This window comes from Ctenocephalides felis, unplaced genomic scaffold (assembly GCF_003426905.1).
Source record: "Ctenocephalides felis isolate EL2017-DRISC unplaced genomic scaffold, ASM342690v1 CF-g0.4_SCAFFOLD_00845, whole genome shotgun sequence".
Classification (NCBI taxonomy): domain Eukaryota; kingdom Metazoa; phylum Arthropoda; class Insecta; order Siphonaptera; family Pulicidae; genus Ctenocephalides; species Ctenocephalides felis.
This window is the reverse complement of record NW_020536999.1, coordinates 77,672,595-77,687,219: the sequence shown is the minus strand read 5'-3', so window position 1 is coordinate 77,687,219 and position 14,625 is coordinate 77,672,595. Positions and strand designations below refer to the sequence as shown.

The 14,625-nt window shown below is 38.4% G+C and overlaps 1 non-coding gene and 1 pseudogene across 1 annotated transcript; both read right to left on the bottom strand.

Annotated features, from left to right (window-relative positions):
- Positions 1–628: 628 nt before the first annotated feature.
- LOC113364407 lies at positions 629–782 on the bottom strand. Its single transcript, XR_003366109.1, has one exon. It is a non-coding gene; the product is annotated as a 5.8S ribosomal RNA (ribosomal RNA).
- Positions 783–9,212: 8,430 nt separating this feature from the next.
- The window catches only part of LOC113364472, an 8,348-nt pseudogene continuing 2,935 nt past the window's right edge, over positions 9,213–14,625 (bottom strand).

The following is a 14,625-nucleotide window of genomic DNA, read 5'->3' as shown; positions in this document are numbered from 1 at the left end:
AAGCAAACTCGACTCTGAGGAGAGATCTTCCTCGATACGCGCAACGGTCGCTACGAACGGGCCTGGCACCCTCTATGGGTAAATGCCCCATTCAAGATGGACTTGAACTCGCCGCAACGCACCGAGATAATCGGATCCTCCCTAACACTACTTTCCCAGCGTCCGTCTCCGACCGCGGGATTTAGTGCTGGCTCTTCCCTGTTCGCTCGCCGCTACTAAGGGAATCCTAGTTAGTTTCTTTTCCACCGCTTAGTAATATGCTTAAATTCAGCGGGTATCTCATCTGCTTCTGAGGTCGTATTATGATTATGATGTGCTCGCAAACGTTAGTAAGCAAGCGCACACAAAATCGACCGAAGAACCTTTGAATCGTCCAAATTGCCGGAACGAAAACCGCATTTCGAAGAGTTCGGGTTTCCAGTTATCGGGAGGGTCGCAAGAATATAAATCTCTAGGACACACAACCCCACCCGCCGTATCCCACAGAACGTCAACGAACGGTAATGTCCGATGTTGCAAAGTGGACTGGCTCACACGTTGAGTGAATTATTAAGAGCAACCATTTACACGAAACTCCATCATTCGCCGGCAAGCCGTTTAAAGCAAGCGGCAGTCTGGTAATGTTATACGACCCTCAGCCAGAGGTGGTCCGGGAACAGTATCCGAGGACCGCAATGTGCGTTCGAAATGTCAATGTTCATGTATCCTGCAGTTCAATGTCGACGCGCAATTAGCTGCGTTCTTCATCGACCCACGAGCCAAGTGATCCACCGTTCAGGGTGATTTTATATATATTTATACATGTTTCAATCGTGATTCCCTCGAAATCGTTTAAGATAACTCGGGCGATCTGAAACTAGTATGATTATTATGGTTACAATTATACACCGTAAAGCTTTCGCGTTTCGGTCCGAGATACAAAATCTCGTTTCAAAATTGAAATATGAATATTTCACTGTGTGTGAGATTGAAAAATCTGCTTTCGCTGATTTTTTATTTTCTCAAAACAACGCAATGAAGCGAATGTTCAAATTCGCACAATTTGAATAAAATGTGCAGAGTATATAGAATACTAACGCAAGCGTTTACTACAATCGTTTTTAAAACACTAGACTTTCATCTAGCGCCCAAAGAATTGATTGAGCTATGCGTTTAGAGTATAATATTCAAAAAGAACGCCGTTTTCACAACGAACTTTGTCATTCGCTCAGGCATCTGGCGATACCGAGCAGATATACATGGCAGTGCTCTCACACAATGCATAAGAGCGCTAAGCGGTTGTAAACCGCGTCACGCTGCTTTTGCACACTGCGCAATATTTTGCGACTAGCTCCGGTCAAACGTTAATGAAACGAATGATCATTGCCAGAGACTTTTGCCCACAGTATATTATACTATAGGAGCGCACTTGATTACAGCAATAATTTGTCGAGTAATCACAAGATTTCATATTTGCGGTCAGCAGACCCAAATAATTTCAACTCGCTCCGATCAAACGTTCACAAAACGAAAGACCATCGCTGCGAGAAGCTTTGCTAGTTCTGCCACATTCACATATATTTGACCGTAGTCAATTTGCAAAATTCTATATTATTAAAATATATAGATTTCATATTTGCGGTCCGCAGACCCAAATAATTTCAATTCGCTCCGATCAAACGTTCACAAAACGAAAAACCATCGCTGCGAGAAGCTTTGCTAGTTCTGCCACATTCACATATATTTGACCGTAGTCAATTTGTAAAATTCTATATTATTAAAATATATAGATTTCATATTTGCGGTCCGCAGACCCAAATAATTTCAACTCGCTCCGATCAAACGTTCATAAAACGAAAGACCATCGCTGCGAGAAGCTTTGCTAGTTCTGCCACATTCACATATATTTGACCGTAGTCAATTTGTAAAATTCTATATTATTAAAATATATAGATTTCATATTTGCGGTCCGCAGACCCAAATAATTTCAACTCGCTCCGATCAAACGTTCATAAAACGAAAGACCATCGCTGCGAGAAGCTTTGCTAGTTCTGCCACATTCACATATATTTGACCGTAGTCAATTTGTAAAATTCTATATTATTAAAATATATGGATTTCATATTTGCGGTCCGCAGACCCAAATAATTTCAACTCTCTCTGATCGAACGTTTAAAAACGAATGATCCTACCACCAGTTATCTATAGCCGCAAACCAGCATCCGAATATATACGGGGTATATAATTCTAGATGTTTCTCACAACATTATTAAAAGTTACGCTAATATATCATTGACAGACTAAAAGTATCGAATATGATGTAAAAACTACACCGGGGAATGATATCCGTACCCGCCTGAACAACATAGCGTACTTTAGCCTGAGCTTGCTCGCATCGCACTCGACACGACCTATCCCCCTATATAAGGCGCGCGGCCACAGCGTAAGTATTCGACTTAGTCCCAAGCGACGTGATTTTGACCTGCGGCGAGGCGTCGCTCCGGGTTACGGTGTGAATCGTCAAGACAAAAGTCTGGGAAAATTTCGAACTGTGAACCCTTATTTTTGTCGAAAATTTTGTTAGATGTTCAAACAGTTTTATATATACGGACAATATGAATTATAGTTAATTATTGAGTTTTTAGGTGTTTTTTGGTTTTTTTTTAAACTTTTGTATAAAATTATGTATTTATTGATTTTAATAGATCTCAATGAATATAAAACGAATTTATATATAGTTATATTATTTTTTATAATTATTTGTTTGAATTTTCTAATTTTACAATAAATGTTCAAACCAGTTTTCCTCGATTTTCTCTTAAACCGTAAAAGATACGAAAAAACTTTGTTCGTACGAAAGATGCAGAATAAAATTACAAATAAAATGGTATATAAATGGTTAGGTGTGTTCATATAATTTTCTCTAGAATTTCCGATTTTTCCGAATTTTCACGACGGCAACTCGCCTGTAGGCCACACCGTTGGGAATTCGAAGTTGCGATATATGGAAAAAGAACTAAGAATTTTGAGACCTTTCTAATGATGTATAATACTTTATATGTTTTCTTTAGAGAAATATCGAATCGTGAGGAGTGTTGCTCCAACCTAGCCGCACTTTGCATTTTGACAAGTTAACAACTACACAAATTGCTCTATACTATCTAAACCGTAAAAGATACGAAAAAACTTTGTTCGTACGAAAGATGCAGAATAAAATTACGAATAAAATGGTATATAAATGGTTAGGTGTGTTCATATAATTTTCTCTAGATTTTCCGATTTTTCCGAATTTTCACGACGGCAACTCGCCTGTAGGCCACACCGTGCAAAATTCGAAGTTGTGATATATGAAAAAGAACTAAGAATTTTGAGACCTTTCTAATGATGTATAATACTTTATATGTTTTCTTTAGAGAAATATCGAATCGTGAGGAGTGTTGCTCCAACCTAGCCGCACTTTGCATTTTGACAAGTAAACAACTACACAAATTGCTCTATACTATCTAAACCGTAAAAGATACGAAAAAACTTTGTTCGTACGAAAGATGCAGAATAAAATTACGAATAAAATGGTATATAAATGGTTAGGTGTGTTCATATAATTTTCTCTAGATTTTCCGATTTTTCCGCATTTTCACGACGGCAACTCGCCTGTAGGCCACATCGTGCAAAATTCGAAGTTGTGATATATGGAAAAAGAACTAAGAATTTTGAGACCTTTTTAATGATGTATAATACTTTATATGTTTTCTTTAGAGAAATATCGAATCGTGAGGAGTGTTGCTCCAACCTAGCCGCACTTTGCATTTTGACAAGTAAACAACTACACAAATTGCTCTATACTATCTAAACCGTAAAAGATACGAAAAAACTTTGTTCGTACGAAAGATGCAGAATAAAATTACGAATAAAATGGTATATAAATGGTTAGGTGTGTTCATATAATTTTCTCTAGATTTTCCGATTTTTCCGAATTTTCACGACGGCAACTCGCCTGTAGGCCACACCGTTGGGAATTCGAAGTTGCGATATATGGAAAAAGAACTAAGAATTTTGAGACCTTTCTAATGATGTATAATACTTTATATGTTTTCTTTAGAGAAATATCGAATCGTGAGGAGTGTTGCTCCAACCTAGCCGCACTTTGCATTTTGACAAGTAAACAACTACACAAATTGCTCTATACTATCTAAACCGTAAAATATACGAAAAAACTTTGTTCGTACGAAAGATGCAGAATAAAATTACGAATAAAATGGTATATAAATAGTTAGGTGTGTTCATATAATTTTCTCTAGATCTTCTGATTTTTCCGAATTTTCACGACGGCAACTCGCCTGTAGGCCACACCGTGCAAAATTCGAAGTTGTGATATATGGAAAAAGAACTAAGAATTTTGAGACCTTTTTAATGATGTATAATACTTTATATGTTTTCTTTAGAGAAATATCGAATCGTGAGGAGTGTTGCTCCAACCTAGCCGCACTTTGCATTTTGACAAGTAAACAACTACACAAATTGCTCTATACTATCTAAACAGTAAAAGATACGAAAAAACTTTGTTCGTACGAAAGATGCATAATAAAATTACGAATAAAATGGTATATAAATGGTTAGGTGTGTTCATATAATTTTCTCTAGGTTTTCCGATTTTTCCGAATTTTCACGACGGCAACTCGCCGTGAGGAGTGTTGCTCCAACCTAGCCGCACTTTGCATTTTGACAAGTAAACAACTACACAAATTGCTCTATACTATCTAAACCGTAAAAGATACGAAAAAACTTTGTTTGTACGAAAAATGCAGAATAAAATTACGAATAAAATGATGTATAACTCGATATATGTCATAATATATTTTTCATGAGATTTTTCAAATTTTACTTTAAATTAAAAAATGTTTGAAATTTTTCGCTGACTTTAAATTCATTTGCGGGTTATGCTTTTTTTACAATATTGTTTCAAATGATGTAAAAAGTTAAATTAGCGAGGTGCCTCAATATGCAAAAAATTGGCCCACCCTATTGATATTTCTTAGTAAAACCCGTATAATTAACCACAGTTTTCTAAGAAACCAATAAATAGGGTGGGCCGAATCATTATAGAAGTAAAATTAAGCGATATGGGCACCTTTTCATATGAAATATATGTGTTATTTAAATGAATTTTGACTTCAAAACCATATATCGCAAATAACTCTTTAGCCAGCGAAATTTTCAATAAAATACTGTTTTAATAAGTTAATATATTAATTTAGGCATGTGAATAATTTAAATTGTAAGTTATATTTTTATTGGTAGTTTGTACAAGGGGGTTTTTAAATCGGGTTTAGTTTGTTGTTATTTATTTCCATCAGAGTGCGCTAGTATTTTTTTATAATAATTCTCGAAGTTTCGAAAAGAATATATTAATGAGAAAAATCGGCATAAATCTTCATTCAGTTCTCCAGTTAGACGTGAAGTATCAATGGCGAATTCTTATTTAAATTCAGGCGCAAGTGCCAGTAATTTGAATCATATGCGCTCGCATGATCAAATTACATTTGGGGAGGCAAAAGAATTTACTGGAGTAAATCTTCCGACAAGTATGGAAATTAAGAGGTATTATTTTTATTTGGCCGAAAAATCAAAAAAACAAAATAAAATGTTTTCATATAAAACATTTACTCTAAATGTGGTAACGAAATTGATTCAGACGTGGGAAAAAATTGATATTCCAATTATGGAGAAACGAAGTATCGCTAGAAAATTGAACCGATTGATTGATAAATATAAAAGTACAAATAAAAGCAAGTCTACCCAAGCATCATTTCAGGAGTTTGTAGAATCCACGAAAGAATTATTTTATATTGGAAAATGCAAATGTGATTTGCGAAGATTACTGTGTTCCTGTGGACTGATCCCAGAACATTTACAAGCGTTTATGATGGATCAACATAATGAGAGGAAATCTACGATACCAGAATATATTATAAAAATTGAAGATGAAGTATCAGAATCTACAATAACTAGCAATATTACTCCAGGTGAGACATATACTCCAGATGTTGATTTTGATTTTAAAAGCAGTTCGGAAAGTTCACAAAATACCTCTCATATAAAACATGGTCCATATAGTCGAAGATATAAGGCTCCAAGCTATGCCTTAATGTGCGACAGATTTGCAATTTCTGATAGAGTTGGTTCTGGCGTGGTGACGGCAATCCTGCGTGACCTGGGCATAACGGATGATTGGGGCAATCCTGTCATTATGGATAAAAATAAAAGCGTTTGTGAGGGGCAGAAAAATAGGCAAGCTCTACACAAACGATATGATTCTTCTGAATTAATAGCATTTTCATTCGACGGCCGAAAAAATGATTCTTTTACCATGGAAAAAATCGATAAGAAGTTTCACCCACGAATGATCAAAGAAGCGCATTTAGTTATTTTAAAGGAACCGAATGGCCAATTGTTGGGTTACACAAAATTCGAAAATGAAGATTCGAAAGTAAAGTAATCAAATTGAACGAGTTTTTTGCTGATAAAGGAATAGCTCTCGATTCTTTGATAGGCATATGTTGCGATGGTGAACCAGCAAATACAGGCGTAAAAAATGGTATTTTACGTCGATTTGAAATTCAGTTAAACAGGCCACTGCATTGGTTTGTGTGTCTTCTCCACTTTAACGAACTTCCACTTCGCCATTTATTTAACTATTTGGAAAAATCATTGACCACTGGACCACGAACAAAAACTGGAATATTAAGCAAACAAATTGAAACATGCGAAAATATACCGGTGAGTTATAACATATTTACTATTTTTTAATACCCTATGTTCAAATTCAATATAATTTATTTTTTCCTATATACTTCCAGCCGGTAAAAGACTTTGAAACAATCCCACTTGAAAATTTGGCTGATATAAGTCCTGCTGAATCGACAACTGACTCAAGTTATTTAATAAAAATAGCTAAAGCAGTTGCTTCTGGAGAAGTATCGACAGACTTAGCTAACATAAACCAGGGCCAATAGCACATTCCCGTTGGCTCACGAAGGCTAGTAGGTTACTTCGGTATATGTAACTACTAATAAGCCATCCAAAAATTTGAAAATTCTGGCAAACTACGTAATGAAAGTATATATTCCAATGTACTTTAACATTAAATATTACAACTCTGTGGTGTATGGTAGTATATTATTTTATAAATTTATTAGCTGGACGCAATATTTAGACTCGAATTTAAGACAAATTGTGAACAATGTTGCTAAAGAAAACGCATACTATGCTCACTCGGAAAATATTTTATTAGCAATGTTGTTTGATAATAAAAAGGAAATACGAGATTCAGCTATAAGAAAAATCTTATATTACCGTAATAATGTGGAAGACCTGACGCAATTGAGAGATTACAAAACACCCGAAATAAATTTCGAATGCACCGACTATACTAATATGATAGATATGGATGATTATTCAAATATATCCGAACCAGCCTTTACGCTAAATATTCCTCATGAACATCTAGTACAATATCTACAAAGCAATGAGTGTCCATGGAGTGACCCTAAAATTCCGGTCCACATTCAGGGAACTGAGAGACATGTTCAATTACTGGCTAATGTATCAAAACGCGTATTAGAGCAAAATCGCGAAGGTGTTATGACAGCGACACTACTATCTCGTGAAAAGCATCCTCGACTGGAAAGCAAGCAAGATTTCAGATATTAATTTATTTAAATTGTATTAGCTAAATGTAAGAAATTTTATTTTAAATAAAAATGTAACTTAATGAAATAAAAATGTTGTATTTAAACCATGTCATGTAAATAAATAATAGAATAAATATATGTCATTCCTAAAAACCCAAAAACAATATTTTTCTACAAAAGTAGTTTGACCTGTTTCGATGCAAGATTCTAGGTTAGGCTTACTCGCAAATGTCCCCTAAAAGTTTACTTGATGTAGTCTGATGTATCCGTAAGTTACTGATTTCAAAAAGCCGGAAAATGTTTTAAAACCTGTTTTGATGCATGATTCTAGGTTAGGCTTACTCGCAAATGTCCCCTAAAAGTTTACTTGATGTAGTCTGATGTACCCGTAAGTTACTGATTTCAAAAAGCCGGAAAATGTTTTTAACCTGTTTCGATGCATGATTCTAGGTTAGGCTTACTCGCAAATGTCCCCTAAAAGTTTACTTGATGTAGTCTGAGGTACCCGTAAGTTACTGATTTCAAAAAGCCGGAAAATGTTTTTAACCTGTTTCGATGCATGATTCTAGGTTAGGCTAACTCGCAAATGTCCCCTAAAAGTTTACTTAATGTAGTCTGATGTACCCGTAAGTTACTGATTTCAAAAAGCCGGAATATGTTTTTAACCTGTTTCGATGCATGATTCTAGGTTAGGCTTACTCGCAAATGTCCCCTAAAAGTTTACTTGATGTAGTCTGATGTACCCGTAAGTTACTGATTCCAAAAAGCCGGAAAATGTTTTTAACCTGTTTCGATGCATGATTCTAGGTTAGGCTTACTCGCTAATGTCCCTTAAAAGTTTACTAGATGTAGTTTGAAATTATATATAAATACTGAATATTTTGTTAAAAAGGAAATAAATATACTGAATATTTTATTATAAAAGAATCGAAATATTTGAAGATTGGAAGTTACTAATTATTTAGAGTATATTACAAAAATTAAATAAAAATAGCAACTTGCACGTATTTTGCACATTGACAACTTACACGTATTCTGCAAATTGACAACTTGCACGCATTCTGCAAATTGACAACTTGCACGTATTTTACACATTGACAACTTGCACGCATTTTGCATTATAGATAACTTATACGTACTTTGCTTATTAGCAACTTGTACGCATTTCCAAGAAATTTAGCAAAAAACATTCTCCCTATTTAGAATTTAATGAATTATATCATATATTTATATTGAAAAATTATGAAAAGTTTCTCTTAAAAATATATTTCGTAAACTTACAAAATATTTATAACTATTCTCTTGACATTATGGTTATTGAAAGAAATAATGAATATTTCTAGTATTGGAATTTGTCGATAAGTTTTGATTTACGTGCTGACTCACGCACGTTGTACAAAATAGCTAGGTAGATACCGAAGAAGTGTCACATGTACAGCATGTACAAGTTTTCTACTGTCAAGCCTACTGATTGTGGCATGGTGCAATGCGACGGCTTAAGGCTTATGCTCTAATAGCGTGGGGTGACGTCAAGCCAACATGACGAATCCCCAAGCCAAAGGCTGAGTCTCAACGGATCGCAGCGTGGTAACTGCTCTGCCGAGTACAACACCCCGCCAGGTACCTAAGTTGTTCACAAACGATTCCGAGTCTCTACATCGAACTAGTAACCCATGATCGACCGCTATAGGCAAGACAGATATAACGGACGGATATCGCCCCTGTCCAGCGCCTCATTCGGCTAAAAATGGCTCGTGCGATAAACGGCGTGTGCCGAATACCTAATAAATCACATTTTATTGAGCCTTTCGACTCACGAGACTCCTAGAGATATCGTTGCTTACTTTGTCTAGAAAGGATACGGCCTTAGAGGCGTTCAGGCATAATCCAACGGATGGTAGCTTTGCACCACCGGCCGCTCGACCGAGTGCGTGAACCAAATGTCCGAACCTGCGGTTCCTCTCTTACTGAGCAGGATTACTATCGCAACGACGATTCATCAGTAGGGTAAAACTAACCTGTCTCACGACGGTCTAAACCCAGTTCACGTTCCCTATTTGTGGTTAAACAATCCAACGCTTGGCGAATTCTGCTTCGCAATGATAGGAAGAGCCGACATGGAAAGATCAAAAAGCAACGTCGCTATGAACGCTTGGCTGCCACAAGCCAGTTATCCCTGTGGTAACTTTTCTGACACCTCTTGCTGAAAACTCTTCAAGCCAAAAGGATCGATAGGCCGTGCTTTCGCAGTCCCTGTGCACACTGAACAACGGGATCAAGCCAGCATTTGCCCTTTTGCTCTACGCGAGGTTTCTGTCCTCGCTGAGCTTGCCTTAGGACACCTGCGTTATTATTTGACAGATGTACCGCCCCAGTCAAACTCCCCGCCTAGCAGTTTCCTCGAATCGGATCACGCTAGAGTATTGTTGGCGATCGGCGCAATGGCTCACACCACTCTTGTGCGCTTGGCTCTAGAAAACCGTGACAGTCGGAACGGTTAGCGTATGTTATATCGCCAATGAAACCGTAGGTTATCCTACCCGTATTTGCCAATTCCCATCTTTTCTGCCATTCCAGCTTTATTGCTTCATTTATCATTTTAACCTCTAGATTGAGGGATTCCCTGCTTGGGTTCGCTATTGGGTTGTAATTATAATTGTTCCAGCTAATTTTCTCATTTCTTTTTACAAGGTTTATGATGCCTTGTTGTGTAATTTCTAGGTCTAGTGGCATTTTGCCACTTATTGTTTGTAATGCATTTGTTGCGGTGGTACGGCACGCCTTGGTGAGTGTCAGCAGAATTATTCTTTGCGCGGCGTTCAAGTTTCTAAGGTTGTGCGTGTGGGACGACTTGTCGAACCACGCAGCAGCGCCGTATGTTGCTATAGGTATTACCCCTGCTTTGTACAAAGTGTCAAGGGTGCCTCTTTTAAGGCCCCATTCCTCCTTTGCAACCCTCCTGATTTTCAGGATGAAGCTGACTAGTTTCTCCCTCAGAAACTTAGTGTGCGCTACAAAGTTTAGCCTGTTATCTATAGTAATTCCCAAGTATCGCACTTCTTTTGCATATTTCAGGCTATTGTTGTCAACTTTAATAATCGGTTGTCTGCCTTCATTAAATTTGCCCTTTATCATCATTGCGACAGTTTTCCACTGCTGACTCTCACTTTATGCGTCACGCACCAGTCCTCACGCATTTATAGTACGTCATTCTTTAAGAGCCATAGTACCAGTTCTCTCCAGATCATTTCTGGAGTTTCTTTAATTATTAACGCAAGTCATCTGCGTATGCAACGGGCTCTACAGTTTCTCCTAGCTGAGCTAGGCCGTCTAGAAGAACGTCCATGTAGAAGTTCCATGCAACAGGACCAATTATTGATCCTTGTGGACATCCCTTCTGCATGCTTCTTCCAACCTTCTTTGTGTTGCCTCTTACATAGGCGCTTCGCTTTTTAAAGTAGTCCTTGACTATATTTACCATATGGCTGCTGCAGTTTGCCTGCGTCAGCCTATGTGTGATGGCGGGCCACCACAGGTTATCGAAGGCACCTTCAATATCCACAAATATAGCAAGTACATACTTCATATTTGTTGCCATGCATTTTCTAAACGTTAGCAGTGCGTCCTCCGTGGAGACGCCTGCCTTAAAGCCAAATTGTCGTGCATTGCACATGTTCATTTCTGTATAATTTGTCTTAATACGCTCTACGAGTATTTTCTCGTAGATCTTTCCCATCACTGGCAGAAGGGCAATTGGACGGTATGATTTGGCAAGCCTTCTGTTTTCGCTCCCTCGTTTGGGAATTAGACATAGGTTTGCCTGTTTCCAATCGGTAGTAAAACTGCCATCTTGGAAGCATTTATTTAGTGTACTAAGGATTGCTTGTTTGTTATGACTCCATAATTTTTTAATTATTTCGCCAGTGAAGCCGTCTTCTCCTGGGGCTTTTTTATCTTTTAGTTTTAGTATTGCCCGTTCTACATCGACAGAGTCGATGATTGGTTCGAGGTTCTGGTTTCGATATTGGCGTATATTTTCTCTAATTATAATATGATCAGCGTTCTCTTGCTGATCGTCTGTAGGCAGGCACTTTTTAAGAAAGATGTTTACAGTTTCTTCCCATGTTTCACTGAAGTTTCCGGAAGGGAGTTCTAGTGAGCATAGAGAAGCCTTCTGGTTTATTTTATCGCATTTAATTTTGTATACTATACTCCAGGGATCTTCGTTACCAACGCTTGTCACAAAGTCTCTCCATGAGGTTGTTTTACGTTCTCTAATTTCTCTGACATAGTTATTTCTTGCCCTTTTGTGTGCCTGCATTTTGATTGGTACGTCATCAAGACATAGTCTCTTGGCCCGCAAGAGACTCTTTTTGGTTCTATTAGTTTCCCGCCTTAGACAAGTCAGGTCCTTCGACCACTATGGCATGCCCTTCTTCCGGCTTTCCTTTTGGGCATGGATTTATCACAGATTGCTTTTAGCTTTCTGTTAAATATCTTAATAGCCCTATTTGGGTCTAACCTCTGCAGAGACTCCAGACTTTGTTGGTCGAACTCCCTCTCCACCAGTTCCCCGAACCTGTCCCACTTAGCCTTTCTTGTGTTATACCCTGTTTGGTTCTTTATTTGCCTTGTGACTGATGCTTCAAGCACTACTTCAAATGTTAAAAGGCTGTGATCACTGGTGGTCGCTATATCACTCACATTCCAGTTGATCACTTTTGAAGACATATTTGGGGTTGTAAGTGTTACGTCTATATTTGTGTCCCCAGCTTCACTTTGGTATGTGTAGTTGTGACTAGGCTCATTCAAAACAACTAGGTTATTAGAGGCGATCCACTCCTCTAGTTCCTTACCTCTGCTATCCAGAGTTTTTGAAAACCACAGACCAGATTTTGCATTTGCGTCTGTCGTGACTATGATGTGGCGGCCGGCCAGGTTCCTGAGGATTCTGTCCAGCTTTCGCAGGAAGATACTTATGTCGACTGAGAACTGCATGTAGCAGTTTACGAGATACAAGCTTTCTTCACAAGTACATATCTCTACGCACATTATATGATCACATTCCAGCTCTGACCTTTGAAAGATATCATATTCTCCGTCTCTTACTACGATTGCAACCCAAGGATTGGTCGTTTCCGATTGTAGTACTCTCAGTCCTGCTGAGGTGTACCCTTTTATCATGCCCCTTATTGAGTAAGGTTCTTGAATACAGAGTATGTCAAGTCCTAACTGATGAAAAATAAGTTCTAGGTTGGCTGCTGCGGATTTAGACCTTTGTGCGTTAACTTGGGCTGCTTTTAGTCCCATGAAATTTTATTTTTGTAAATTTGAAGCTGTTTCTTGTACTCAGGACATAACTTCCAAGTCACCTTGTGGCCTGTCTCCTTGCGTTTATTTCTTACGCAGTTTACGCATTTTGCGTCTTGATCTTTGGAGCAGTCACTCGTGGTGTGCTCACTGCTGCCACAATTCTCACATACAGGTTTCTCGACTCTGCATACTCTCGCTATGTGTCCATATGCATGACACTTATAGCAACGAGGAATTTTTACATACTCGCTGAGCCTGTATGTACGCCAGTCCTTGTAGACTCTGCCCTCGTTGAGTAGTCTACTGGCGTGCTTTCCGGGTAATTGGATTACCCAGTTGTTTTTACCAAATTTTGTTCTGAATTTGGTTACCACTTTGCATTCCTTTCTTAGAAGCTCTGCCTCTGCTTCCTCTAAGTGTTCAAAGTTTTTCAGAATTAGACAGTCCAGGAAGTTTTCTTCCTGGCAGTCCTCTTCTACATCATACATAATTATTTGTGGTTGTAGCTTTTTGGGCTCTTCCACAACTAATTTTTGCGCACTTAAATTTGTTCTCTTAATTATTTCTATATCTCGCTTGGTTTGAACCTCTAAGACAACTCCTTTGTTTCGGAGTTGCCGTATGCCTCTGACTTTTATTAGCTTACTAATATCTTTAAGACCAGTTTTTACGTGGTCTTTTATTTCGTCATTTGATCTCCTGTCTGTTTTGTCGCATTCAGGCTTAATGTATATAAATTCGCTTTTTGGTTGCTGTTGCACTGTTTGCGTTGGGACTTTATTGGGTGCTCTAGATGCCACATTTGCATATGACATGTTTGTGGTTCTCTCTTTGTGTTTGGTCTCTGTTTTTCCGCGCTCTAAAATTTCTTTTTGAAGCATAAGCTCCAAATTTGACCATTTTTCAAGGATGAACTTAATTGCGCCTTTGGACACTTTATTTGAGTCATTAAAAAGAAAACTTTCAAGTTGTTCTCTTTCAATTTTAACCTTATTCAAACTATCCGCAGATAGATTGGTTGTACTCTTGGATTGTAACCCCCTTCTCTACCACTTTCTCTTTAGGGGTTGTATTCCCCTTTTCCACCACTTTCTCTTTAGGGGTTGCATCCCCTTTTTAGCCACTTTCTTTTTAGGGGTTGTATCCCCCTTCTCCAACACTTTCTCTTGGGTTTTGGCTTCTGCCTTTTGGGCAGCGGCCGTTTTGGACAACGAGTTGTCCGTTTTAATTTTTGATTTTTGGGTGCTCATCATTGTTCCCACGAGTATAGGAGATTAGCAGTCGACCCAGGTAGCGCTCCCAGTGCCTGGGCAAGCCTGTTACTGCCGAGGTGTCGGCTGGTGCCTCAGAGTTGGTCGCTCAGGGTTGTATTTCCTCACAGCCATTCACTCCGTCGGCGCGCGCCCTACCTTAGAGTTGAGGGTGTTTTTTATAGAGGATCCTTTCTCGTGTCCCGGGCGATTAAGCCAAGGACCCCGTTCTCCAGAGACATGACCTAGAGCTTGCGGTGTATGCTGCTTTTATGTGGGGATCAAAGATGTTCTTGCCCCACAACCTTCCTCCTTTACCCGGGCTTAGGACCGGCAGCAGCGCGCAAGAATACGTCTGCAGGCGGAGTTAGTAGATAGGGACAGTGGGAATC